Source organism: Aedes albopictus, chromosome 3, assembly GCF_035046485.1.
Source record: "Aedes albopictus strain Foshan chromosome 3, AalbF5, whole genome shotgun sequence".
Taxonomy (NCBI): domain Eukaryota; kingdom Metazoa; phylum Arthropoda; class Insecta; order Diptera; family Culicidae; genus Aedes; species Aedes albopictus.
In genome coordinates, this window is record NC_085138.1 from 407,268,360 (window position 1) to 407,295,214 (window position 26,855).

A 26,855-nucleotide genomic window follows, 5' to 3' on the forward strand; every position below is an offset into this window, starting at 1 on the left:
AGTCGGCGAATCCGTTGTAGTACTGTATTTCGCTTACAGGAATCTTGTGAGAATATCTGTCCTGTCTGGCATCTGTCTAGGATTTCTTTTTGAAATCTGGAAAGGAGCCAGGCCTTTGAACCCAGCTATGAATCTTGACCGGAACCAGGTAGGCTACGATTGTTGTAGCTTAGAGAAATTCCTAGAAGTTCTTGAAATTCCTTGAAACAACATCAGGAGTGATTCCTTGAGAGGTCTCTAACAACTTTCCTCTGTTGGAGATCGCTCCAAGAATCACTTCTGATTTTATTTTTCAATTTTAAGAATTTCTCCAAGATTTCCCAATTGAAGTCCACCAACTAATGTAGTAACAGTAACAAATGCCAAAGACTGAGCTCCAGGACATTTTTAATGATCTAGAAAATTTGGTTCAGTATATAACAATGACTTCAATGTGGTTCAGTGAATATGGCTGGTTATGGAATATTATTCAGTGTTTCGGAAGAAGGTTACATTGTAGAGCTTCTGATCTAGATCTCCTGACCTGGTTTGTACCAGTGGATTCTTGTAAAGGCTCTTGAAATCCCAGGCAGTTCTGGTATCCTAGTAAGGTATGTAACGTTACTGTTCAAAGTGAAAATAACCACTGTCACAGCGGTATATTACGATGACTAGGATTCATCACGGATTGGATGATCCAAAACATTCCAACAGTATATAGCAATGGGGTCTCCAGTTAGCCTAGTGGTTAATACTATGGATCGCCAATCCGGAGACGGTGGGTTCGATTCCCGTTTCGGTCGGGAAAATTTTCTCGACTCCCTGGGCATAGTGTATCATTGTTCTTGCCTCACAATATACAAATTCATGCAAAGGCAGGCAAAGGAAGCCCTTCAATTAATAACTGTGGAAATGCTCAAAGAACACTAAGTTGAAGCGAGGCAGGCCAAGTCCCAGTGGGGACGTAGAGCCATAAAGAAGAAGAAGAAGAAGAAGAAGAAGAAGAAGAAGCAATGCCTATTGGCCTGATGTTCAGATCTCCAGAATAGTTTGGCTGACCTGGAATATCATAAAAAGGTTGCCTGATCATACGGCTTTCAGGGAGATTCAGTTGGTTTCAGGAGATTTCAGAGGGGTTCAGAGGAATTCCGTATCAAACGAAACTTGATGCAACTTTTGATATTCCAAGAAGTTCTAGGTTCCTAGGTTCCTAGTTGATCAAGAGATAGAAGAAGATAGGATGAAGAAGGGATAGGAGATTCTCTATGGGTTTCAGGGAGATTTCAATTGAGTTTCACGGAGGGCCCAGTGAGATTTTAATAGGTATAAAAAGGTCAATAGGGTTCAGGAGATTTTAAAGGGACTTTCCGAAAGGTTTCTGAGGTTTCATGGTGATTTCAGAGAGGCTGTAAGAAAGTTTTAGGAACCCTTCAAGGAGATTCTAATCAGTTAGGAGGCTTTTAAAGGGGTCAAATGAATATGAAAGGGCAATCAGGAGGGCTTCAACAGAGTTTCGATGAGTTTCAAAAGAGGTTTCAAAGAAGTTTCAGAGAGGATTCAGGGAGCTTTAGGGGTTCTAATGCAATTTCAGGGTGTTCCATATTGATATCAAAGGGGTTTAATGGATTTTAAGGGGCATTCTGGAGGGTTTCATGGGAGTTTCACGGGAATTTCAATGGATTCAGGCAGAATTCATGGGGATTTCTGGAAGGCATCTGGTGATTTCAGGGGTGTTCCAGGAACGGTTAATGGAGGTTTTAAATGGGGGTTCAGGAGGGTTCCAGACATATGGGATTTACCTGGATTTCAAGAGATTTTCGAAGTAGGTTCCGAAAAGGGTTTTATGGAGGATTCAAAGGGGCTGAGACTACAAGGGTTTCAGGACTGTTCAACGCGTTTCAGAGGAGTTTCAGGATATTCATGAAGGCTGAAGGTTTTGATGGTTTTGAAGGGCATTCAGAAGTGTTTCAAGAGAGTTTCAGGGGGTTTTTGGGAAGAGTTTCAGGACGTTTCAGGTGATTTAAAGATGCTACTGGAGAGTTCCAAGTACGCTTACAGGGGTTCAAAAGTTCTGGTAGATGCGACGCCCCATACTTTTTGAGAAACAGCGTTTGAACATTTCACTTGACGAAACATAGTTGCATGAGGCTGGGACACCTTGAACGGTCATTGACTTCACCACTTGACTCAGTGATTTTAGCGAAACCAAAACCTGTACTGCTGTGACTTTTCTTGACATGCGGAAGGAGATTCCTGATGAAAAAATCCAAGAATAAGTTCCAGAACAATCGCATTTCCGAGGAAGTTTCTGAAGGAAATTTTTTTGAAGAATGCTTGAAGGGTTTTCTAAAGGAACGCCCTCAAAACATCGCTGGAAAAACTCTAGGAGGGATCTCTGGAGAAGAACCTGAAAAAATCAATGGATAACTTCTGGAAGGGTTTCTTGGAGAGAAAAAAGAATGTCAGGGTTTATTTCTGAAAGAATTCCTTTGAAGGAGCTGCAAGGGGTATTCCTGAACAAATCCGAGGATGAACTCCTAGAAGATATCTTGGAGATGATTATGAAAGGCTTCCTGTATGACTTCTTGGAGAACTTCCTTGCTCTTGTATGCATCTGTCTAAAATTTTCATAAAGAATACCATGATAAATCGCTGGAGGAATTCATAGAAATCTTCAGGTAAATCTGCAGAAATCTTGGGTGCACCCCTGGAAATGATGATAGAAGGATTTTTGAAACATCTAAAGAAACCCTTGAATTTTTTTCAAGGAGATCCAGAGAGAAATTTCTGAAGGAATCATTACAGGAATTCTCGGAGCAGTTACTGGAAAAATTCTTGGAGAAATCTCAGGAGGAATTCCTGAAGATATACCTGATGAAAACTTTGGAGGAATCCTTGGAGGATTTCCTGGAGGAATCCCTGGAGGATTTTCTGAAGAATTTCCTGGAGGAATTGCTAGAAAAATTTCTGGAGGAATTCCGGGAGGAGTCTCTGTAAGAATGGCTGAAGAAACTTCTGGACATATTCCTGGCGGAATCCCTGAAGGATTTTGAGGAGACCGTGGAGGAATCCCCGGAGGAATTTTTGCACGACTCTCTGGTCGATTTTCTGGAGGAATCCCTGGAGAAATTGCTGGATGAATTCCTGAAGCAATCCCATAAAGATTTCCCGGAGGATTCTCTAAACAAATTCTGGGAGGAATCCCTAGAAATATTTCTGGAGGAAATCTCACAGGAATTTCTGGGGGCACTTTCTGTGGAACCCTTGAAGGCATTTTTGAAGGAATTCCTGGAGAAATTCTTGGAGAAAATGTTGAAGGAATTTCTTGAGGAATCCCTGAAGGAATTCCTGGTAGAATCTCTAAAATAATCGTTGGAGGAATTCCTGAAGAAATTTCTAAAAATATACTTGAAGGAATTCTTGGAGGAATCCCCAAAGAAATTCCTGGAAGAACTCCCAGAGAAAATCCTGGAAGAATTCTTGGAATATTCCCTAGAGGAATTCTAGATGGAATCCCTGGAAGAATTTCAGAAGAAATCTCTCGAGGAATTGCTGGAGGAATCCCTGGAGGAAATCTTAAAGAAAGCCCTGGAGAAACTTGAGGAGGAGACCCTGTAATAATTCGTGGAGGAATCCCAGGAGGAACTTCTGAAGGGCAATCTGGAGTATTTCCTGGAAGAATCCCTGTAGAAATTCCTGGATGAATATCTGGAGCAATCACTGGAAGAATACCTGGATGAATCCCTGGATAAATTCCTATAGGAACCCCTGGAGGAATTCCTTCAGGCATCCCTGGAGGAATTTCATGAGGAATCCCTAGAGAAATCCCTGGAGGAATTTTTTGAAGAATCACTGGAGCAATTCCAGTAAGAACTCTTGGAGGAATTCCTGGAGGATTCTTTGTAGGAATCTCTGGAAGATATTTATCAAGCAATTCCTGTAGGTATCTCCGGAGGTATTCCTGGTGGAATATCTGGAGGAACTTCTGGAGGAATCTCTAGAGAAATTCCAGGAAGAATCTCTGGAGGAAGTTTTAGAGGAATCCCTGCAAAGATTTTCAGATGAATCCTTAGAATAATTCCACGAGGAAACCATAGAAGAATTTCTGGAGTAATCTATGGAAGAATCCCGAGTAGAAACCCCAGGAGGAATTCCTGAGGCGATCTAAGGTGGAGTTTCTGAATAAATCCCAGGAGGAAATACTGAAGAAATCGCAGAATCAATTCTTAGAGAAATCCTAAAGGAATTTTAAGAAGAGTTCGTGGAGGAACTGCTGTGGGAATCCCTGTAGCAGTTCCCGAAAGAATCCCTGGAGGGATTCCTGAAGAAACCTAAGTAGGAATTTTGGAAGCAATCCCAAGAGGAATTCTTAAGGTAATCCCTGAAAAGTTCCTGGAGGAAGTCTTGAAATAATTCGTAGAAGAGTTCTTGAAAGAATTCCTGAAGGAATCCCAAGAAGATTTCCTTGAGGAATCCTTGGAAGAATATTTTAAATAATCCCTGAAGTTGTTTCTGAAAGAATAATCAAAGAAGGAATTCTTGAGTGAATTCCTGGAGGAGAATTCTTGAAGAAATACCTGAAGGAATTCCTGAAGAAATCCAGGAAGCAATCCCATCAGGAATTTCTTAGAAAATTCCAGGAGAGCTTTCTTAACGAATTCCTGGAAAAATTTCCGTAGGAATCCCTGGAAAAAAAATCTGAAGAAATCCATGTCTGCAATAACTTCTGGACGTATTATTGTAGGATTATTATTCAGTTATTATGCCAAAATAACATATCTTATGCTCGGATACCTAAACGTTTACGTAATTTTTGCACGTTTCCAAATGAAAACAGAGCTTCTATGTATGGCAATTTGAACCGATATTTAGTGCATTGATTACACAGATAGATCTGGCGAGATAAAGATAGATTGTTATCTCCAAGCAAGTTGCAGCTTTATGTAATTTTAATTTCCATCATAACTACAAAAATTCGCCACACCATTACCTCATGTACCCAATTATTTAGACTATTAATTCAAATTAATTTCCACACCTTCCGCTTGATCGCTCCGGTGAAGTTTGACGGTCAAACTATGTACCAACCGCACACAGTTCAGCGGCAGGGCACCGAACCACAAAAAGGTTGTCTTCTATTCTGTGAGTGCGCGTCGCTGGCCTGGCGGCACATACTATGCTTTGGCATGTGGCAAGCAATCGCTTTTCCGCCCATTTAACCACCATTCTACCGGCGGACCCTGTCTGCCAGAGACAACAATGGCTTTCTCAACCAACAGCCGCCACCTTAAACGTCCACACAGCTCATGTGGACCGCCGCGGCCTAACCGAGAGCTCGCTAAAGGCAAATTGGCAACATTTGAACAAAATGTACGTACGTACGTACATATGACTGCAACTTTGGGTTAATTATACATTTTACACTCGGGCATTTTGTTCTCTCTGTGACAGGGCACGCGCGGGTGGTGGTCTCTCAGTGAATGGGGTGTTTTTTCATCGAGCCAAGGGTCAGTAGGCCATGCTGGAGCCAAAATTCCTCCGCCCACTTCAGATCTAAGGGAGATTGGGTCAAGTTGATTCCATCTTTGAATTTGAGGATATCAATTAAAACGATTTAAGAGAGATCTTTGAAGGATTTGCAGTGATACGTCTGACTGTCAGAGTCAGACAAACATTTAGTGTCCTAGGTGACCAAGCTATCCAACCTCCCCTACAGAGTCACTATAGTTGGCTCTGCTCGAAGAAGCCGGTATGTCATCGTCTCCAAGTGCTGAATTAGAATGCAATGCAGAGACGCGCAATGGTGTTACATAAGTACCTACCTATTATAAGGAAGATGGACCCATCTCTTGCCTAATTCAATTGACCCAATTGACCTGATTCGCCTCAGTGGATCTGCTGCAAACTCGCACTATACGCACGCTTTGTGTCGTCGTAGCATTAACATGCCTTGCTGTTATTCTGTGTGATGATATATTAACTTTTTTTCTCTTTTTATTGTGGAGTTAAATTTATCATCGGTCAATTCACAACCGAACAGTTGACTTCTGACTTTGGTGTAGGTACCCCAGGGTTGGTAGCGATTAGCTTACAAAATAGTTACTCATGTGTAAGCGACTAGATATGATAACGAATGAAAGTAATAATGCAACATGAAACATGTTCACCAGTTATGTTCATTTCAGTGTTTACCCGTCCAGAACGAAATAATCAAATTAAAACAAATTTAGCTAACGATAGCATCTCAACACTCACCGAAAAAAAGATCATCAAAATACTTTATGAATTTTTGTTATAACTAAAAATTATGGATGTCATCAGAATACCTTATGCAAATTGATCGTGCTTGTCAAGACCAATTGCATAAGAAAGACTTATCAAAAGAGCAAAAAATCTCAAAATGAACCAGACTGGAATCGATCCATGAACACCGGGATTACTGAGCTTGAGTTCAATCCACACGGCTACCGACGCTTGAGAATATCATGTGGCTAAACATAAACAAATGCCAAGCTGTTAGACAATTCTGCGTCATAGAGCAACCTTATGAAATTTATCCTAATAGTTATGAATAATTAAAGTGTGTCATGATGCGTCAAGTCGTTGCGTGAAAGCAGTTACGATTGAGTGAACAGTAGGGGAATTCTGACTTTAATCGATTTTCTTTTTTTTTTAATTTTTTTTTCTGTATTTTAACTTATGCTAATTTTACACTTGAATCGATTTTCTGTCGACAGCTAGTTTTTCACAAATGTACAGTAGTGAAGTTAGCTTGACTTTCTGAAGGGTCTTTTGCTGCGCAGCGGTAAGTCAGCAGACTACCACGCAGGAGGATCCACTTCAAATCTATATGGCAGCGACGTGTGCGAAAATATAATTATCAGAAGCAATTTCAGACATGAATCACATAGGGTCTTGTACCATTTAGGCAGGTGTACCTATTTTGGGCACTTGCCGCTATAACTAAGTCAATTTCGAACGGATTGATTTGAATTTTTGTATAGAGTTAGGCACGTACAGTATCTTACTCTATACAAAAACTCAAATCAATCGGTTTGAAATTGACTTAGTTATAGCAGCAAGTGCCCAAAATAGGTACACCTGCCCAAATGGTACAAGACCCTACCACCAACAAACCTGTGATTCTGAAAAACACATTTTTGTTTCAGCATGAATTTTTGTCAGTTCTATCAGAAGCTGCTTAGAAGGCTATCCAGATACTTTATGTAAACTTTCAAGTTCCAAAATTACAAACAAACAAAGCTACTTAGAAGGCTAATGAGCATCATCGAGTAGGCTTCTTAACTTATTAAGTACTTTATCTGATCTTTTGGTTACATGGAATTATTACAAATTGTATTTTTCCTTACTCTACGTATCAACTGGAACTAAGTCCGCCTCTCTTCAACCTAGTATTCTCTGAACACTTCCACAGCTATTAACTGAAGCGCTTCCTTTGTTCTTCTTTCTAGAAACTTTTATTTCACACCAGGTTTTTCCTGCCCTTTTCCACAACTTTTTTCGAAAGTTTGCAACTGATTCAATAAAGCATACCTACTAATTTATAAAAGTAATTTACGTAGGATGACTTTGGGTACAGCCCGTTTGAGGGAGATTTTAGAGGCATTTGAGGGGATTTCCGAGAGCGTTTCTATGCGTTTCAAGGGGTTGCATGACGGTTCAGGGATGTTTCAGAGGCATTTTAGGGGGTTTTCAGGATGTTTCAGGTGGGCCTATAGGAGCGTTTTAAGACGTTTCAATAAGTTACAGAATGTTTCGGAGGAGTTTCAAATGCGTTTCAGGGGCTTTCACGGGATGTCAGGGAGTTCCACGACGTTTCAGGTGAGCTTTTAGATGCGTTTCAGAGCGTTTCAAGGAGTTACAGGACGTTTCTGGGAGTTTCAGAGGGCTTCAGGAGGTTTTAGGATGTTTCAGGTGGGTTTTCAGTAACAGGACGTTTCAGAGGAGTTTGAAGGGATTTCAGGAGGTATCAGGAGTTCCAGGATGTTTCAGATGGGCTTTTAAGGGCATTTCAAATGGAAACCCAATGAAAATCGTCCATAACTCCCTGAAATCTCGTCGAACCCCCTGTAACGTACCAGAGACCCTCCAAATCCCCCGAATTCACGTATCTGAAACCCGCTAACAATCCTCTGAAACTTCCTGAATCCTCCTAAAAACCCCTGAACCCAATGTAACACATCTGAACCCCTCAGAAACCCCAAAAACGCCTCATAAACATCCCTGAAACCCCTTCAAACACCTTGAAACTCCCCTAAAAGTCCCCTAAAACATCCTGAAACCCTCACAAGCCCCTGAAACCTACTTGAGCGCCTATGGAATCTAGCCATTTACCCCTTCAAACGCCCCTGAAACGCCCATAAAACCCACCGCACTCTTCCTCCCACCCTAAATATCCTGGAACCCCTTGAAACATTAGTCTTTTTTAACATCTACCGCGACTTGACTTTTTGAGTTCGGGTCGGGTGCTGCAGTGATCAGACGTTGAATGTGGCTAGCTGCGGCCAGTTTTATGTCGTTGCGTTTTCAAACAGGGAAAAAGAAGGTCATCATAACGAACAATTTAGTAATGAAGAAGCTGAATGTGGCTCACTGCGGCCAATTCCTGACAAGTTAGGTTGTTGATCAGCCTCCACGAAAACCCGCCTAATATTTGCCGACGAACGACACCTCAATCGGCCTCAGCCTGTTAATCAGAATTCCGGACAAAATCTTGTACGCTGAAATGAGAAGTGTTATTCCTCTGTAGTTCGCACACATCAGTCCATTCCCTTTTCTTGTATAAAAGACAAATGAGACCATCCAACCAACTAGCAGGCAGGTCTTCCTCTTCCCATACCGGGAGTTCGTCCTTCCCAGCAGCCTCGTTGCTCTTCAGTCCACTAATGATTGCAGGGATGAAAACACTCCCTTGTACTCAGATACACTCACTTGCTATTATCTCAGATCAGAGCCTGCAATAAAAAAATGATTGCATGGAGGAGTTTTACTTTGTAGTTTTATCTAAAAGTTTGTCGAATAAAGTAAGGGCCGCACACATATACCAAAATCGTGGCAGAGCGACTTTCCACGGAGTGGACATTCATCGTGTGGAGAGTCGCCTTCATTGCTCAATATGCGGCTTCAATATGCGTTTGCGACCCTTATTCTGTTCGGCGAACTTTTAGATAAAACTACAAGATAAAAGTCCTCCATACACTGTTTTTGTTAGCATGCTTTTGAGCTGAGGTAATAGCAAGTGAGTGTATCTGAGTACAAGTGAGTGTTTTCATCCCTGAATGACTGTCTTGGCCTCGTCTAGCGTTGATGGTTCCACAACCTGAACGTCGTCGTCGTTTTGAATCCTGTCTGTTACTCTTCCATTCCCACCGATCAACAATACCTGGCAGCCACCATTGTTTTATCTGTCAATAAGTTTCCTTCACGAAGGTTGCACATGACTGGAAAAGGCACTGGGTTTCTCCGCATTCTGTTCCATACGCTCTTGCGTCAGAGCAATTTCCCTCATGCTCTCTTTTCTTTTTGCGATGGATTTGTGTTTCGACTACTCTTGCTTCTCTATATCACTCCTTGTTCTACCATTCTAGGTCGTCTTCTAGCAGTGCCTATCACCTCCGGCGCTGCCGCATTCATCGTTCCGTGGATAGACGGAAGAAGATCAATCAATAAAAATATATTTAAATTTAATACGTTCAAAGCTAATATCATCAATCTAGATTTCTTTAATATGATGCATTATATCTGAAAGCTTGTAAAGACCATCATAAGGAATTTACGCATAAAGTTGTAGATTTCATGCATGTTTTTGCTGTTTCTGATGATTACTTAATGAAATACTTGAAAGTGTGTTTTGTTCACGACATTTTTAGGCTCCAACATTAGTAATTGCCTTAAAGTAAAGAGAAAAAAATTGTATTAAACGTGATTTTGGAAAAAAATATATGCTGTACATTGTAGTTGTAGAGTCTATAACTTTATATTAAAATCTATTTTAAAATAAAACCATGTTTACTTTGAGTCACTATATTAAAATCTCTATATTTTAGGCTCAAACTTGGAGGCTTCACTCTACCGTGGACAGTGTAGAAAATAGACAACAGCACAAAGCCTGTCGATGTAGACGGGCTTGGTGGTAGGTGGTGGGTTCAATTACTGGCCCGTCCTCCTACTACAGTGTATCAAACAATTGTCCGTACAGTAATTTTTTTATCGAAATAATTTTTCATTCAAATGTCAATAACTTTTTTATGCGTCAATCAGAAACGCTGAAATTTTGACCAATCATGTATCATATATAAAAGCTCCATTGGTAAAATTTTGAGCGAGATCGAATAAGTTTTCTGAAAGTTATAGAACTTTTAGTGAAACTTGTTAGATTTTTGAACACATTTTTAAAATATTATATCTCAAAATGTACTTGATGAAGTTTTTTCATTTTTTTTTGTGTTACATCTTATACCTAAAGCTGTCATATGCAGCTATGTTTGGGGTTTTATATTCACTTCAAAAAATATGAAAAATGTGCTTATGTAGTTGACGATGTTTAAAAATTTACCATATTTTGCACATATAATCTGCCAAATGTTTTCCACCAATAAAAGTGCATTAACTGAACAAAAAATCCATAGGACCTACTCTTCATATGTAGTTTAGTAGGTCCTGTATAAAAATATTACATTAAGAAAATTTTGAAAAGTTGAAAACACTTGGCACTTTGATTGATCAAAATATGATAAATTTCCAAATGAAACTCTGAGCATATACAGATTTTTCATATTTTTTGTAGTGCATATAAAACCTTTAACGCAGCTGCATATGAAAGCCTTAGGTATAAGCTGTAACACAAAAAAATATTGAAAAAGTTTCATCAAGTACATATTGAGATATAACGTTTTAAAAATATGTTCAAAAATCTTATAAGTTTTACTAAAAGTTCTATAACTTTCAGAAAACTTATTCGATCTCGCTCAAAATTTTACCAATGGAGCTTTAATATATGGGATATAATTGGTCAAAATTTCAGCGTTTTTGACTGACGTATAAAAAAGTTATAAACATTTGAATGAAAAATTATTTTGACCAAAAAATTGCTGTACGGTCAATTGTTTGATACACTGTATGTATCTTTCTATATACTTCCCCCTCTTCTATACATATACAACTCATGTATATTCACATGTTCATAGCCATCGCTAGAACAGAAACGGGTTGTAAAGCCGTGTCCCTTCCTTGCAACTTTCCTAGCACAGTGTCAATCTATCATATAACGCCTACGAGTTATGCAATCAAGCGAACTGTGCCGCATTATCTTTAGAGTAATAAATACACTAATATATCACCTTACGCTTGGCATCCACGTACGAATGTGTGAACCCATTTCCAACCATATCCCACCAACGCTCCGACATCCGCCTGACTTTGTGCAGACGCAGAGGTATATTCGGTCTGCTGTGGATACAAACGATTGCAATCATCAGTTCCTTCCTCTTCCCCACATTGACCAGCAATCTGGCGTGGCAGGCGCCATTGTCGCCTAAAAATAGAAGATCACCAACACTCACACACTGAAGATGTCTGCTTAGTTCCCGGCAGATATCTCATGGGTTCCTTGTGTGAGTGTAGCTGGTCTGGCAATACTGGAGTAGCATCCACGGGTCGTCAATCAAGCTCAAGCTCGAGCTCAACAGCACAAAACCTGTCGATATAGTAGAATTAGAATAGAATACATTTAGGCGCTGTTCAAAGTGTAAGTGCAGCTGTCAATTGGAATCGTTCACGCAGTGCCCTAGTGGACAAAAGAGCAGTGAATCAGGTTAAGTGAATAGATAGAAATAAATAGAATAAAACGGAAATAAAAAAATGATCTTGAATCTTTTGTTTAAAATAGAATAAAAATGGGAGCACAGTGAAAAAAAAATGGGAAGGGTTTCCTCAGATCCCCTGGATCGCTGTTCGCTACCAGCCTTCCCAACAAACATTTTTGCTGTACAAGAGTGGAACGAACAACTCTTAAGCAAACTTTAGCTTAAGAAACTGTTATTCAGCTAGTTCTGCTTCTTGGGTTGTAACCTACACTAGTGGAATTTTACAATTTGGCTTGTGCCACCGCGGTAACAACCAGACGCCTACTTGCGAATGAATCATCAACTTTCTCCCGTGAACATTGATAATGATGAAGCATAGCCAAATTCCCGACGGATGAGCATTTCGCCGCAGACGACGACGTCGGTCGGGCAAATCGAGACACTATTCTCCGATTGCAATTAAAACTAAAACGCCTTTTTCACATCGTTTCATTTTCATGGGAGCTTTATGGGTTTGTCACCACCGCTGTGGTCAGCGTTAAAACTCATTGTGCGAGCCCTAAAAAAAGATGAAAATAATTCCATTTGGCATTCCGTTAATTATGTATGATTCATCAACGCAGGGCCGCTGACTGCTACCTGGCAATGACCAGCCTTTCATTGTTGCGCAATTACGATCGTTGTAAATGGGCCTGGCACGGGTATATTGTAATTCACAGTGCTCCCATTCAACGATCCGCGAGATCGATCAAGAGGTCGACCTATGCACCTAAAGTGAGTCTCCAGTGATCCAGAGTGATTTCTAATACCTTTTATTTGCGAATAAAACTTTTGTAAATTTCAACAGATTCGTTCTAATTTAATCATGTTTCATACATAAGTGAAAAGGACATGAAACGCGAGTATTCATCAAAAACATACAGAGAGTTCAGGATCTTTTTTTATAAGTCAATTTTCTTGACTTTCTTGAGCATGAAAAAGTTACAACTATTTTTGCGCTCAATTTTAAGGCTCACTGTATAATCAGGGCTGGGCTCGTTTCCAATGTCGACCGAACATGCGTAGGTGTACCCACAGGTAAACCGCGACGACGACGATCAGCGATGCTATTTACCCTCGATTATGACGTTTTTGTCGGAGAGGGGAATTCGCTTTGTTTAAGTTTGAGCTGTGGCAATAGGGGAATGGGACCTAGTTTCCGTCCGAATGTACCTAGTATACGTTTGTTTGCTTCATTATTGTCTTATGGCCCGCTATCTAGCGCTGCGTTGGTTGTTTTGATTGCAATAAAGCCGGTGAGGAGATATGCTGCACCACCGCAAACGCACGTTGAATCCGATCCCCAAATGGAGCTCGGATAATTAGAGAGTTTACAATCGAGTCGAGCTACTTGCACCGGCTGTGCCACACCGCGCCGCGCCGGCTGGTGTTTATCTCTGCTGAATCAACAGATTGTTATTACTCGTTAACGATATCTGGATTACTCTTATTCATCTACATATTACAGAGATGGGAGTGCGGTTGTTGGTAGAGCACAGTCGATTATGATATGAATAACTGCTGACATAATTATTTTGAAGCATTCAAAATGTACGAATCAGTCAAACTTAAGGAAGTTCAACATTTTTTTCTGGGATTCCTCCTGCATTTACACGCAATTCCTGCATGCGTTTTTTCCGAAAATTTCAGACAGTTCTTTTGATAAACTCTTCCAGAGTTCCTTCGACAATACCTCTAAAAGTTTCTCCAAGAATATCTTCTAGAATTCATTTGGAAAATTCTTCAGAACTTCAACTGAAATATAGTTGCTTTTAATTTAGCATTTAGTCGTTAATATTCATTTATATGTAGCATTTTGGCGTTCTATTTTGCATTAGATGTTGTATTCTGGCATGTACATCTTTCCCTGAACTTTGACAAGCATTTGTAGTGCTCAGACCATTTCGAGCAACAGTCAAATACAATACAAGCAAACGATTCCCTATAGGATATACAATAGAGTGGGTCATCGTTTATATGGAAAAATGAAAAATTTAATGGTATCCCATCAGATCAAAGCTTTGTTGATCCCATTTCAGGACCCAAATAAGTGTGCAAAATTTGGGCACGATTGGTTATGTCTACGTTTTGCGCATCGCGTTTGAAGTTTGTATGGGGTTTTACATCGGAAAACACACTTTTTTGCATTTATCTCATAACAAGCTCGAATTTTTCTAAAACCATGTAATCAATAAAGTGAAAACATAGCCTAGGGTGTCCTGAAAAACTTTGTCGAAGACCGCGAAGTGATCTGATACTTATGAAAAAAGTTATAGCGTCAGCATTGCTTGGCGAAACAACATGATTTTGTTGCTATTGTTATTCCTTTGCATGTTAAAACATAAACACATGCATGCGATTCGTTGGTTATAACTTTTTTCGCAAGCATCGGATTGATTTTCAGTCTTCAACAAAGCTTTTCAGAACATCCTAGGCTATCATTTTACAGTATCGGTTAAAAAGTCTCAGACTTATGACAAAAATGTAAAAAAGTATGTTTTCTTTTTTTTTTTTTTTTTTCATAGTGATTACGGCGGTAGCACACTGTGCTTATGTTCTAACACCGCACCCTTTCCCTACGTTTGCTTCTATGAGCCTCTATTTTTGTTTCAACACACAGAAGTACGTAGGCATATCGTGGCCCAAGTCGACACTGTTTTGGCCTGCGTTGAACAAAAATAGTTTTAATAAAAGTTTCCCCTTTTTTCTTTTTGTCAATTGTTTTTTTTTGTAGTATGGTCCATGTATTTAGTTAGGTTCTTGTCAATTTGTCAGTTATTCGAAGTAGATCTCCAATATGTAGTCAATAAGTCAATTGAGTCATTCTGATCTGTTCTATCATAGCAGCTTTAGTCTTTGCTTTATTAAAGTGTAGTTTTATTGGAAATATGCTGAATATCGTTATTAAAAAGAGACGTCTGGAACTGTGTCCTGCTAGTTGTTCCGTCATGCACTAATAATGCCTAGGAGATTAACGAAAACACGTGTGTTCGGTCAGATGTCCATTGCGTAGAAAGTCAAGGAAAATAGGTTTCTTTATTGTCAGTTGTTATGTAAGCGGTAAGCCTTGCTTGAAGCACTTCCCGTGAGAACCCTGTCATCTGTACACCAACTAATCCGTATCTTCGTACACAGCTAAATACTATACTGCCAACCGGCGAAAAGCCTATGGGTAAATATTAAAAAAAAATGAATAATAATGCTGTCTAGCGCGTTGTTTTCTATCGGCCACTATTTTAGTCTAGTTCCCAACTGCAAGCTTTTTTCCAATCTTATCGTCAATTGTCTTCTAGATACCCCACGGAATTGATGAGTAGTGAGTTCAATGCAGAGATCCCCCCCCCCTCACACTCCCAAATAGTGGTAGGCCCCCGCTAAACCTGCAAACCAGACCCACTCCCAGCCAAAAGCTCTAGCAGATGTGGACAAACCGGTGCTCAACGTGCTCTTCCATAGTGGCAACATCAAATATGTGGACTGTACAACAATAGTAGTTTTAATGAAATGAATACTAAGAATTTAGGCCGACACTCGAAGTGACGAACTTTACAGTGCTAGTTGAGTAAATACACGAAAGATGGGTAACAACAAATGTGCACAAACAGATGCATAACAATATGCATGCAAAAAAAGGCCGCAACTATCCATGGTGAATTTAAAATAATGACAGCGTAAATATAATGGAACAGACTCACCGAATTCAGCTCCAAAATGCCCCCTAGACGATGGTATTGTTCACTCTTTGTAGTCGCGCGTTGTAGAAAATGAACCTGAAATGACAAGAAGACAGTGGGCCGCCAAACTCCACAAAATGGCGGCCCGGAAATTTTAGTATTCTGTTTATAGCATTGTTGAGCATCATAGAGAGCATAATTTATATTCAGTTTTAAATGTAGTTTCTTGTTACTATGCTAAGAAATAGAGAGATTCAAAAGTTTTTTTTTCTACCTGCACCAGTGAACTTCTTGAGTGAACAGCATTCAACATCTAAAATTTAGATTCTAAATTGTTCATTCACTAATGCGATTTCCTTATCACCCTGCCCTGTCTTAATTAGAAGATATAAGTAATGCAGAGACATCCCATATGCACTCTTGCATTACATAATAAGGTTGGACCCTGCTGCAATCAATGTCGTTATGCTATCCACTCCTGAGTTTATAGTTGCTATAAAAATAATTTCGAAGAAGTGAAAAAGAATAGTACGAATCAACTTGTTAATAAAATGCTGCTACTATTACTATTACTACTACTCTTACTACTACTACTAACTACTACTACTAATACTACTATCAAAAGTGCAATGAGTGATCGTTGGCTTCCCAGTCTTGTTAGTAGTTAGAGGGTTAGTATAGACTGGTAATAAGCCCTGTCGGTCCCCCCAGCACTGCGCGTAATCAACTGTTGTTAGATCATGCGACAGCAATTAAGCGTATTCTGGAGGCATGACAAATCAAGCGTTTAAATTAAAGTCAATAAAGCAATGGTATGATTATTCAGATTCTATTTTAGTTTAATTTTGTAAAGAAATGCTTTAATTCAAAACCTAGTTACTTTCAAATACTATTCCATTTACTATTTCACTAATTTTCGTTACTATATTTAATTTAGCTAATCTATAATTATAAAAGACTAAAATTGAAATTATTTAAACACATTTTCACTATATGACGACGCTTGATAAGCCATCGTCAAACCCATCACTCTTGGACAGGGGAAAAATGTAAAAAAGTATGTTTTCGCATACAAAATCCCATACAATTGCAATGCGCAAAGTGTAGACGCAACCGATCGTGCTCAAATTTTGTACAGATCCTCAGGATCCGAAACGGAACCAAAAAAGCTTTGATCTGAGAAAACGGTTTCGATGACGCACACTAGTATACAATGATACTATAGCACGGACATCTAAATGTAGGCGGTCTTCGAATCGAGATGCCCCCTTAGGATTAGAAATTCCTAGACCCAACTCAAGCTATGTAAGCAACTAACGCTGTGAACAAAAAGCAACCCGTCAGAAAAAAATACGATCACAGGATTGACTGATGGGCCAAGAACAACAATGAAACCTCGTCATCCTGGGATTGGAATTCCCTATCCATTTGGATAACAGAGGTCAATTTATGGTCTGTGTTGTATGCTGGAAGTTTGTGATGTGTCGTTTGTGCATTTGTAGGGTTCTATTTTATTTTTGCAGCTGCGTTCAACCTGGGACGCGATACGAAACAAAAATTAAACATTTGTAGGGTTTTATTTCAAATTAATCGTAGCATGTCGTCTTACGTGGAACACGATGCATTTGTAGTATTCTGCGCCATTTTTTGTTTAACATTTCCTCCAGGAGTTCCAACAAAAATTCTTCCAAGAAACTCTTTAGGATTTTTTTTCCGAAGTTTCCTGCATGATAATCCCCAAGCACTTAATTCTGGAATTCCTATTGATTTTTTTTCTGAATTTCCCAAAGGATTTCCACCAGGGTTTGTCAAATTAATTAACTAATCTAGGCATTTGCGAGTTCCTTTGGCAGTTCCTTCAAAAGTTTCCCCTGGAATACTACAGTGAATTTATTTGGAAAAAAAAATCACGGAAACAAGGCAGTTCCTCCAAGGGTTCCTAACAAGAATTCATCCAGGAGTCTCTTCGGAAATCTGTGCCAGTGTTTCTTTAGAAATTCCACCCGAAGCTAATTTCGATAAACATTCAGCATGTTTTCACGGATTCCGGTGCCCCGGAGGGATGGGGCACGTTCGGTAAATACTAGATTTGCAGTAATGAGCTGAATTTTTGTGTGGCTAGATGTTAAATTCTCCCTGTCTGCAATGAAATGATGCAAACAGTGTGGGTATATTGATTTCTTGCTAAATTTGCTGATGTTAGAGCAAAACTTTGGTTAACTGAATTGTTGAAGGACCAAAAAGGGTCAATAATTTCTCTAGGAGTTGTCATGGGATTTACTTTAGGAATCCTACAGAATTTCCAGGGGATTTTCTCACTTAGTTCCTTCGGGAAAAATTCAAAAAATCCTTCGACAACTTCTTAGGCAGTTCCTTCGCAAATTCTCTTAGATGTCACATAGTAAACTAATCTAGATATACAGCAGTTTTTGTACTGGTGTTTCTCTGCAAATTTCATCTGGATTACCACCATGAATTCCTGTTGATTTTTTCCCGAAATTATTACGGAAATTCTTGCCATGGGTTCTTGCAGAATACCTATGGAAATTCCTCTGTGATATCTCCCAGCAATTTGTCCAGGAGTTCACCTTCGAATTTCTCCAGGAAATTATTCTGAAAATTTGTTCCTACAAAAGTTTCCTCGGGAATTTCTTCAAGAGTTTCTTCCTTAGAAAAATTCCGGTGAATTCCCGAGAGGACTTCTGATACTACCTGAGAGGAATATCGGAGAATTCCCGAAAGAAGTTCCGGTAAATGCCAGAGTGGAACTTTCTGAGATTTAATTCATATGAGTTCCTTTAAGGACAAGGTATTTGGAGTACATAGCTCAAAATTTCTAGAGCACCGTTTTTTAGAACCGTTGAACGAATTTTGATGAAAATGCATCACGCTAATTGTTCAGTGGTTGTCAACAGCGTGATGCATTTTAATCCAAATCCGTTCAATGGTTCTAAAAAACGGTGCTCTAGAAATTTTTAGCAATGTACTTCAAATACCATGTCCTTAAGGAATTTCCATGAATTTCTGAGAGGAATTCCTAAGAGAAATCCCAATGAATTCCTGGGAGGGATTCCAGTGAATTTCTGAGATAAATTCCAGTGAACTCCAGTGGAAAATTCTAGTGAATTTCTAAGAGAGTTCCAGCAGATTCCTAAGAGGAATTCTGATGAATTCCTGGAAGAAATTCCAGGGAATACCAGGGAAGAATTGCGGTGATTTCCTGAGAGAAATTCCAGTGCATTCCTGAGAAAAAATCCGGTGAATTACTGAGAGGAATTCTTGTGAATTCCTGAGCGGAGTTCCAGTGAATGCTTCAGCTGAATTCTAGTGAATTCCTGAGTGGAATTCATAAGCGTAATTTCAATGAATTCCTGAGAAGAGTTCCAGTGAATTACTAAGAGGAATTCCAGTGATTTCCTGAGCAGAATTCCGGTGAATTGAGGACGTCCGATAATGCCTGAGAGGAATATCGCAGAATTCCCGAGAGGAATTCCGGTGAATGCATGAGTGCAAATTCCTGAGAATTAACTCATATGAGTTCCTTTGAGGAATTGTTTGAATTTCTGAGAGGAATTCCGATGAATTCCTAAGAGAAACTCCAATGAATTCCTTAGCGGTAATTCGGTAAATTCCTAAGAGAAACCCCAAGAAATTCCTAAGAGGGATTCCAGTGAATTCTTCGGAAGAATTCCAGTGAATTTCTGAGAAAAATTTCATGAATTCCTGTGAGGAATTGCAGTGAATCCTAGTGAGGAACACCATTAAATTCCTGTGAAGAATTTCAGTAAATTCCTGTGAGGAATTCCAGTGAACTCCTGTGAGGAATTTTATTGAGTTCCTTTGAGAAATTCCAGTGAATTCCAGAGGGAAAGATTAGTGAATTTCTAACACAAATTCAAGTGAATTTCTGAAAGGAATTCGAGTGAACTCCTGGGAGAAATTCCAGTAAATTCCTGAGAGGAATTCCAGTGATTTTTGAGAGGAATTCCTGTAGATCTCTAAGAGGAATTCCAGTGATTTCCTGGAAGTAATTCCAGGGAATTCCTGAGAAGAATTGCGGCAATTTCGTGAGAAGAATTCCATTGAATTCTTGAGAAAAAAATCCAGTAAATTACTAAGCGGAGTTCTAATGAATTCTTTAGCTGAATTCCAGTGAATTCCTGAGCGGAGTTCCAGTGAATTTCTGAGCGGAAATCATTAGCGGAATTGCCTGAGAGGAATTCCGGTGAGTTCCTATGAGTTTCTTTGAGGAATTTCTAAGTTTCTGTGAGGAATTCCGATGAATTCCTAAGAGAAACTCCAATGAATTCCTGAGAGGAATTGCAGTGAATTTCTGAGAGGAATTCCGTTGAATTTCTAAGCGAAACCCTAATGAATTCCTGAGAGGAATTGCAGTGAATCCCTGAGAGGACTTCCAGTGAATTCCTGAGAGGAATTTCGTTGAATTCCTAAGAGAAACCCCAAAGAATTCCTGGAAGGGATTCTAGTGGAGGGATTGCAGTGAATTTCTGAGAGAAATTCCACTGAATTCCAGTGAGGAATTCCAGTGGGACACTTCATTAAATTCCTGTGAGGAATTTCACTAAGTTCCTGCGAGAAAATCCACTGAATTTAAGAGAAATTTCTGAGAGAAATCCCAGTGAATTCCTGAGAGTGAAGAATTTAAGTGAATTTCTGAGAGAAATTCCAGTGAATTCCTGAGAGGGATCCCAGTGAATTTCTAAGAGGAATTCCAGTGAATTTCTGAGAGAAATTCCAGCAAGGAATTCCAGTAAATTCCTGTGAGTAATTCCAGTGAATTTCTAAGAGAATTTCCATTGAGGAAGTTCAGTAAATTCCTGTGAGGAATTCCAGTGATTTACTGAAAGGAAATCCAGTAAATTCCTTAGCTGAATTCCAGTGAAATCTTGAGCGAAACAGCAGTGAATACCTGAGCGGAATTCATAAGCGGAATTCTAATGAATTCTTGAGAGGAGTACCAGTAAATTACTGAGAGAAATTCCGATGGTTTCCTGAGCGAAATTCCGGTGAATTCCTTAGAGGAATATCTGTGAATTCCCGAGAGGACGTCCGATACAGCCTGAAAGGAATATCGGAAAATGTCCGAAAAGAATTCCGATGAATACCTGAGCAGAACTTTCTGAGAGTAAATTCCTATGAGTTCCTTTAAGGAATTTCTATGAGTTCGTCAGAGGTATTCCGATGAATTCCTAAGAGAAACATGAATTGCTGAGAGGAAATCCATTAAATTCTTGAGAGGACTACAGTGAATTCCTGAGAGGAATTCCGTTGAACTCCTGACAGGAATTGCAGTGAACTCCTGACAGGAATTGCAGTGAATTCCTGAGAGGACTTCCGTTGAACTCCTGAGAGGAATTCCAGTGAATTCCTGATAGGAATGGCAATTCCTTCAAAAGTTCCTTCGAGAACTTGTATAGAAGAACTTTGCAAAATCCATCTAGAAGCTTCACAGGAAATTCCTCCGGAGGTTCCAACGAATATTTCTCCAGAAATTTCTTCGGGAATCCTTTTTTATAAGGTTATCTGGAAATTCTTCCACAAGTGACTAAGGGAATTTATTTATTCATGTAGGCAATCATAAGTAGACCTAAAAAAATTTTCACAGCAGTTCCATCAGATTTTTTTTCAAACAGGTACAACTTCGGAAAACTCTTTGATGTTTTTTTTTTGACAAATCCTTCGATTGTTTACACAAGAATTTGTGCCGGAGTTCCTTTGGGTATTTTTCCATAAAGTTCATTAGGAAATAACCTCCATATTTTTTTTTTGATTTCCTGTAGGAATTCCTCGAGGCATTTCCACTGGAAATGTTACAGAATTTCATTCGGAAATTCCTTCAGAATTTTTTAATTTTTTATCAAAATTCCTTCGAATTCCTTCGCGAATTTCCTTACAATTTTCTTTGAAAATTCCTCAAGGAATTCAAATCAAAAATTTCTCCTGGAAACCCATCGGAGACAACACAAGGAATTCTCCCCCACGAAAATTTTTCTAGAAGTTTATTTGATAATTTCTTCAAAAGACTTTCAGAAGCTTCCCCAAAAGTTCCTCCGGGAAATTCTTCGGTAGTTTTTAAGGAATTTCTACAGGTGCTTCTTTGGAAATTCCTGCAAGAACTCATTTGGAAATTTCTCAAAAAAAATCTCTCAATCAGAAAATTCTTTAGAAGCGCCTTCATAAACCTTACAACGACTGTTTCAGAAGATACCTCAGGTGTTTCTGGAAGTGCTGCAGCGAGAGTTCCTTCAGATTTAATTCGAGTATTCTTCATCCACAGTTTTTTTTTTTTTGATCGAGAATTCCTCCAGTAGGTCCTTCGGAAAGTTTTCAATGAATTCCATCGAAATTCCTTGAGGAATGCTATCCAACGAGAACTTTTTTGAGTGTTCCTCTAGGAATGCACCTGGGAGTTCCATCGGATAATCCTACAGGAGATTCTTCTGACATTTCTCCAAAAGTTTCTTTAGGAACTATTCAGAAAATTCCCCAGACATTCCTCCGGCAGGTCCTACGAGTCCTTTCATTATTTCTGCAGGAATTCCTTAGGAAATTTTAGTAGATTATTCGTAACTATTGTTGGAAAAATTGTCGGAAAACTTTTCAGCAGTTTCATCCTACTTTTCTTCAAGTGCTCCTTCAAAAAATCATTCAAGAATTCATTTGGAAGTTTTTCCAAGATTTTTTTCTAAAATTTCCCAAAATTGATATGTTGACAACATAAGTCTTGTAGATGTCCAGGAGATCTTTCGATAAAATCTCAAGTAGCTGTGAAAATTCTTCAACAAAATTCCCAAATCTTTATACGAGAATTTGCCCAGGAGTTCATTTGGAAACTTATTCAGTAATTTCTTCGAAAATTCCTGGAACAACTTCTGAAGAAATCCATCAAAGATTTACTGGAAAAAAAAACAATTTAGGAGAAATAGCAGGAAAAATTCCTGCTGAAAGCCAAAAAATCTTTCGCAAACTTCTTTGAGAAATTCAAGTAGTAATTTCTAAAAAAAACTAGAGACTTTGAGAATACAGTGGAATCCCAGTAAAAATTGCTCCTAGAGGAATATCCTGGATGAAGTTCCGAAATAATTTCTGGCGAAGTTGCTGAAGAAAAAAATGTGAAAAACTAACTGAAACTCCACGGCTTGTAAGAAATCCTTCAGGAGTTATTGTGGAAATTCCTTTTGGGGTTAGTAAAGGAATTCTCGGAAATTCCTGCAGGAGTTCATTTAGAAATTCCTCATAGAGTTCCATCGTAAATTTCTCCCGGAGTTCTTACGGAAAATCCTACAAATTTACCTTTGGCAGTTTCTTCTTATTTCTGAAGGTGAACATGAAGGATTTTCTGTAAAAACTCCAGGAGAAATTTTCGAATGAACTCTTTGAGGAATTTCTAACTGAACTTCTGCAGGAATCCCCGAGAATTTCTTTACTAACCTCAGACGGAATTTCCACAATAACTCCTGGAGGATTTCTCACAAGTCGTGGAGTTCTAGTTCCTACATCTACGAGGAATTTAAGTAGATTTTCCCTAGCAGATCAATGGCAAAACTTAAATTAATCACGCATTTTGAAGAGTAAATTGACGTCATTCGGGTCCGGTCAACACATATTTTGTGAGTTTTTCGGGAAACTGAGTCTTACACTGAAAAAAAAAACGAAAGTTAAAAAAAAAATCAAACGCAAAGAGTAGGTCAATAACATTTCGGAATCGAATGGAAATGGAACTCAATTTTGTTTGATTTTGCTTTCGAGAAGAAACTTTCAGTCAACAACAATGTTAGTGATCACTGAGCACTAACCTGAAGAACAGTCGTTGTCCTAGATGAGACGCTACGTCCAGATGAATAAGATGTAATCAGTAGTTCAAAAGCGAGACAAAGACAAGGCAGAAAAGACCGCATGATCGTAAACCATCAATTCAATCAACATTAGTGCAACAAAGCAACGCGCCGATTCTCTTCCAACTAGTGAAAGTAAACATGCCCTAACGCGCCTACTTCAATCGATTCGAAACCTAAATCAATAGCGTCATCAGTTACCACCATACAGTAGCCGCGCGCGTCTAAAAAGCGGGAGCCACAATGCTGCGTCGACTTCGACTTCGACTTCAGCTTTAACTGACAGCTCGGTTTGGAGAAATGGGTTTCAGTGCAGCAAGCCACAATGATGCGTTGCGTGACGTACGTCATTGTACTAAAAACGCTGAAGTCGTTCTAAACTTTGAAAATTTTCAAAGTTGACGCACTGCAACGCAGCGTTCATCATCAAAACCAGTGTGGTGGAGCAATGTTTACATTTCTTTTTTGGAGAAACTACATTAAATAATTTCAATGCAGTACATTTTGTGCAATTTTATTGGCATCGGATACGTTCTAGAATATCGTGGGAACATGAATTGAAAGGGAATTTGGAAGCTCTTGGCAGTGGACCGCAGTGTTTTAACCAGAACGCAGAAAAGATACATGCGTTGGTTTCAGATCGATTATTCACCATCCACAAAATTCCTGGAGGACAATCCTTCAGCAGGAATGGTCATATGTGATATTTTTCTAGGAGTTCTTTTGTGACAATCTTCCAGAAGGCCATTCTTCTGGGATGTATCCAAAGATTTCTTGTGGGGTTCAATCAGGAATTCCCTCTGAACGGCTGATTTCTCCAGCCGTATTTTTTTGGCATTCCTCCGACAAGAACTTTGCCTAGATATTCCACCAGAACTTTCTTATGAAGAGGAATTCTTTCAGAACAAGCGCTAGCAGGGGTTGCTGTTGATATCTCCAACAGAAAAAAAATCCTTTGGCATTTCTCTTGCAAGAACTCTGTTAAAACTTCCTCAAAAAGGAATTCCTTCGGAGAATCCTCCTGTGAGTATTTTTTTAAAGATTCTTCCAGCAGAAATCCCTTTTGGGTTTCTGATACCAGGCATTTTCGTTTAAGATTATTCTATTGGGTGTTCCTTTAGGAGCTCCTCCAGGATTCCGTTAACAGATATTTTTTAGATTCCTCCAGCAAAGATTCGGGAATTCCTCTAGGTATTTCATAGGGAATGCTTCCAGGAATTCCATCAAAAATTCCTCCAAATGCTCCCTCGGGAGTTCCTTTGAGAGTTCCATCAGGAATTCTTCCAGAAGTGCCATCGGAAATTCCGCCAAGGATTCAATCAGAAAATCCTCCAGGAATGCCATCGGAAATTCTTCCAGGTGCTCCATTGAGAGTTTCGGGAACTCTTCGATGAGATTCATCGAGAATTCCTTGAGGAGTTCCATTAGGGTTTCTTAACGGAATTCTCTCGAGAATTCCATAAGGTGTTCCTTCGAGTATATCTGCCGGAGTTCTTTTGGAAATTTCATGGAGGTCCATCGCGTTTTCCTATAAAAGTTTCTTACGGGAATTCCTTCAGGAGTTCCTTCGAGAATGCATTGAGAAGTTCCATTGAGGTTAACTAAAGGAGTTCTTTGAGGATTTTCATCAGGTGTTCGGGAATTTCTCCAGGTGTTCCAATGGGAATCCTTATAGGTGCTCGGGAGTTCTTTCGGGAATTCCTCCAGGGATTCCTTCGGATGTTTCTTCGGGAGTTCCTTGAGGTGTTCCATCGGGTTTTCCCGAAGGAGTGTTTTTGAGATTTTTTTTCAGGTGTTCCTTCCGGAATTCTTACAGGTGCTCCCACGGGTATTTCCCCAAAAGTTCCTTTGGGGATTCCTCCTGGATCTCCACCGACAATTTCTCCAAGAACTTCTTCAGAAATTCTTCCAGGTATTCCTTCGGGAATTTCTACAGACGATTCTTCGGGAATTCTTTCAGGTATTCAATCGGAAATTCCACTATGTGCTCCCTCCGGTTTCCGGAATTCCGGTTTCATAAGTAGTTCCAGTTCAGTAGTTTCATCGGAGATCTAGCAGTTCCTTCGGAAATTCCTTCTGTTCTGGTGTTCTTTACGGAATTCCATCGTGTTTTCTTTAAAATGTTTCTTCGAGGATACCCACAGGAGTTCTCCAAAAATTTGTCCAGGAGTTCGTTCTGAAATTCTTCGAGATGCAGGTCCAGATGTTCTTTTGTGAATATATTATTATTTGAATGTTCCTCCAGAAGTTTCTTCGGGAATTTCTCCAGGAGGTGCTCCGGGAATTCTCCTAAGATTTCCCTTGGGAGCTTCTTCCAGAATTCTTGCAGGTATTCCATCGGGAACACCAAGGTGAATATATGACGAAGCCACTGCCAAAATCTTCAAAAGCACAAATCTGAAGAACCATTGGACGGTTTGCTCTGAAAAGTTGATCGATTGGTCACCACCGGCGGGTAACCAATCGATCAACTGTGGCTTCGTCATATCTTCACCTTAAAAAGTTCCTTTAGAAATGACTTCAGGATTGCTTTCGCGAATTTCTCCAGGAGTTTTTTCGCGATTTTTTTTTTTTCAGGTGTTCCTTCGGGATTCCTTCAGGTACTACTTTAAGAATTTCTGCAGGAGATTCTCCAATAATTCCTTAAGGGTATTCCTACAGGATCTTTTCCAGGAGTTGTTTCAAGAATTCCTCTAGAGTCTAAGATTTCCATCGAGAACTGAAAAAAAAAACATTTCAGAATTCGTTCAGCTTTTACTTCGGGTACTCGTTCATTTGGTCTTTCAGGAATTCCACCATGAATTTCTTTGGGAGTTCCATTAGTAATTTCTCCAGGAGTTCCTTCGGGAATTCTTTAAAAAGTTCCATCGGGATTTCTATTAGGGGATCTTCGAAAGTGGCTCTAGGAGCTCCATCGGGAATCACTCCAGAAATTTTATTGATATTTCCTCCAGGTAAACTCCACCAGAAATTCCATTTGGTGGAATTCTTTCAGGTGCTCAGAAATTCTTCTAAGAGTTCTATCGGGAATTCCACTAGGTAGGAGTTCAGGTGGGCCTTCAGGAGTTTCTCTGGTTTCTATCGAGAATTCAATCGGAAATTCCTCCAGGTGCTCCTTCAGGAATTCCTTTTGAAGTTCCTCCAGGATTTCCTTTTGGAATTCTTCCAGGAGATCCTCCGAGAATTCTTCCAGGAGTTCCATCGAGAATCCCTTCAGAAGTTCCTTCGAAAATTCTTCCAGGAGTTTTTTCGAGAATTCCTTGAAGATTCCATTACTAAAAGAGTTCCATCGAGAATTCTATCGGGAATTCCTCCAGGTGCTTCCTTGGGAATTCCATCGGGAGTTCCTTCAGAAGATCAACCGGAAATACCTATAGGAGTTTCATTGAGGATTTTTCAAAAAAAAAATATTCGGTGTTCCTGGTGTTCCTTTGAGAATTTCTCCCGGTGTTCTTTTGGATGTTCCTTATGGAAGTCCATCG

At 39.5% G+C, this 26,855-nt stretch overlaps 1 protein-coding gene across 1 annotated transcript in view; it reads right to left on the reverse strand.

Annotated features, from left to right (window-relative positions):
• The window catches only part of LOC109403726 (sodium-dependent transporter bedraggled), a 358,384-nt gene that overhangs the window by 325,123 nt on the left and 6,406 nt on the right, over positions 1–26,855 (reverse strand). The gene's annotated exons all lie outside the window — the stretch shown is intronic.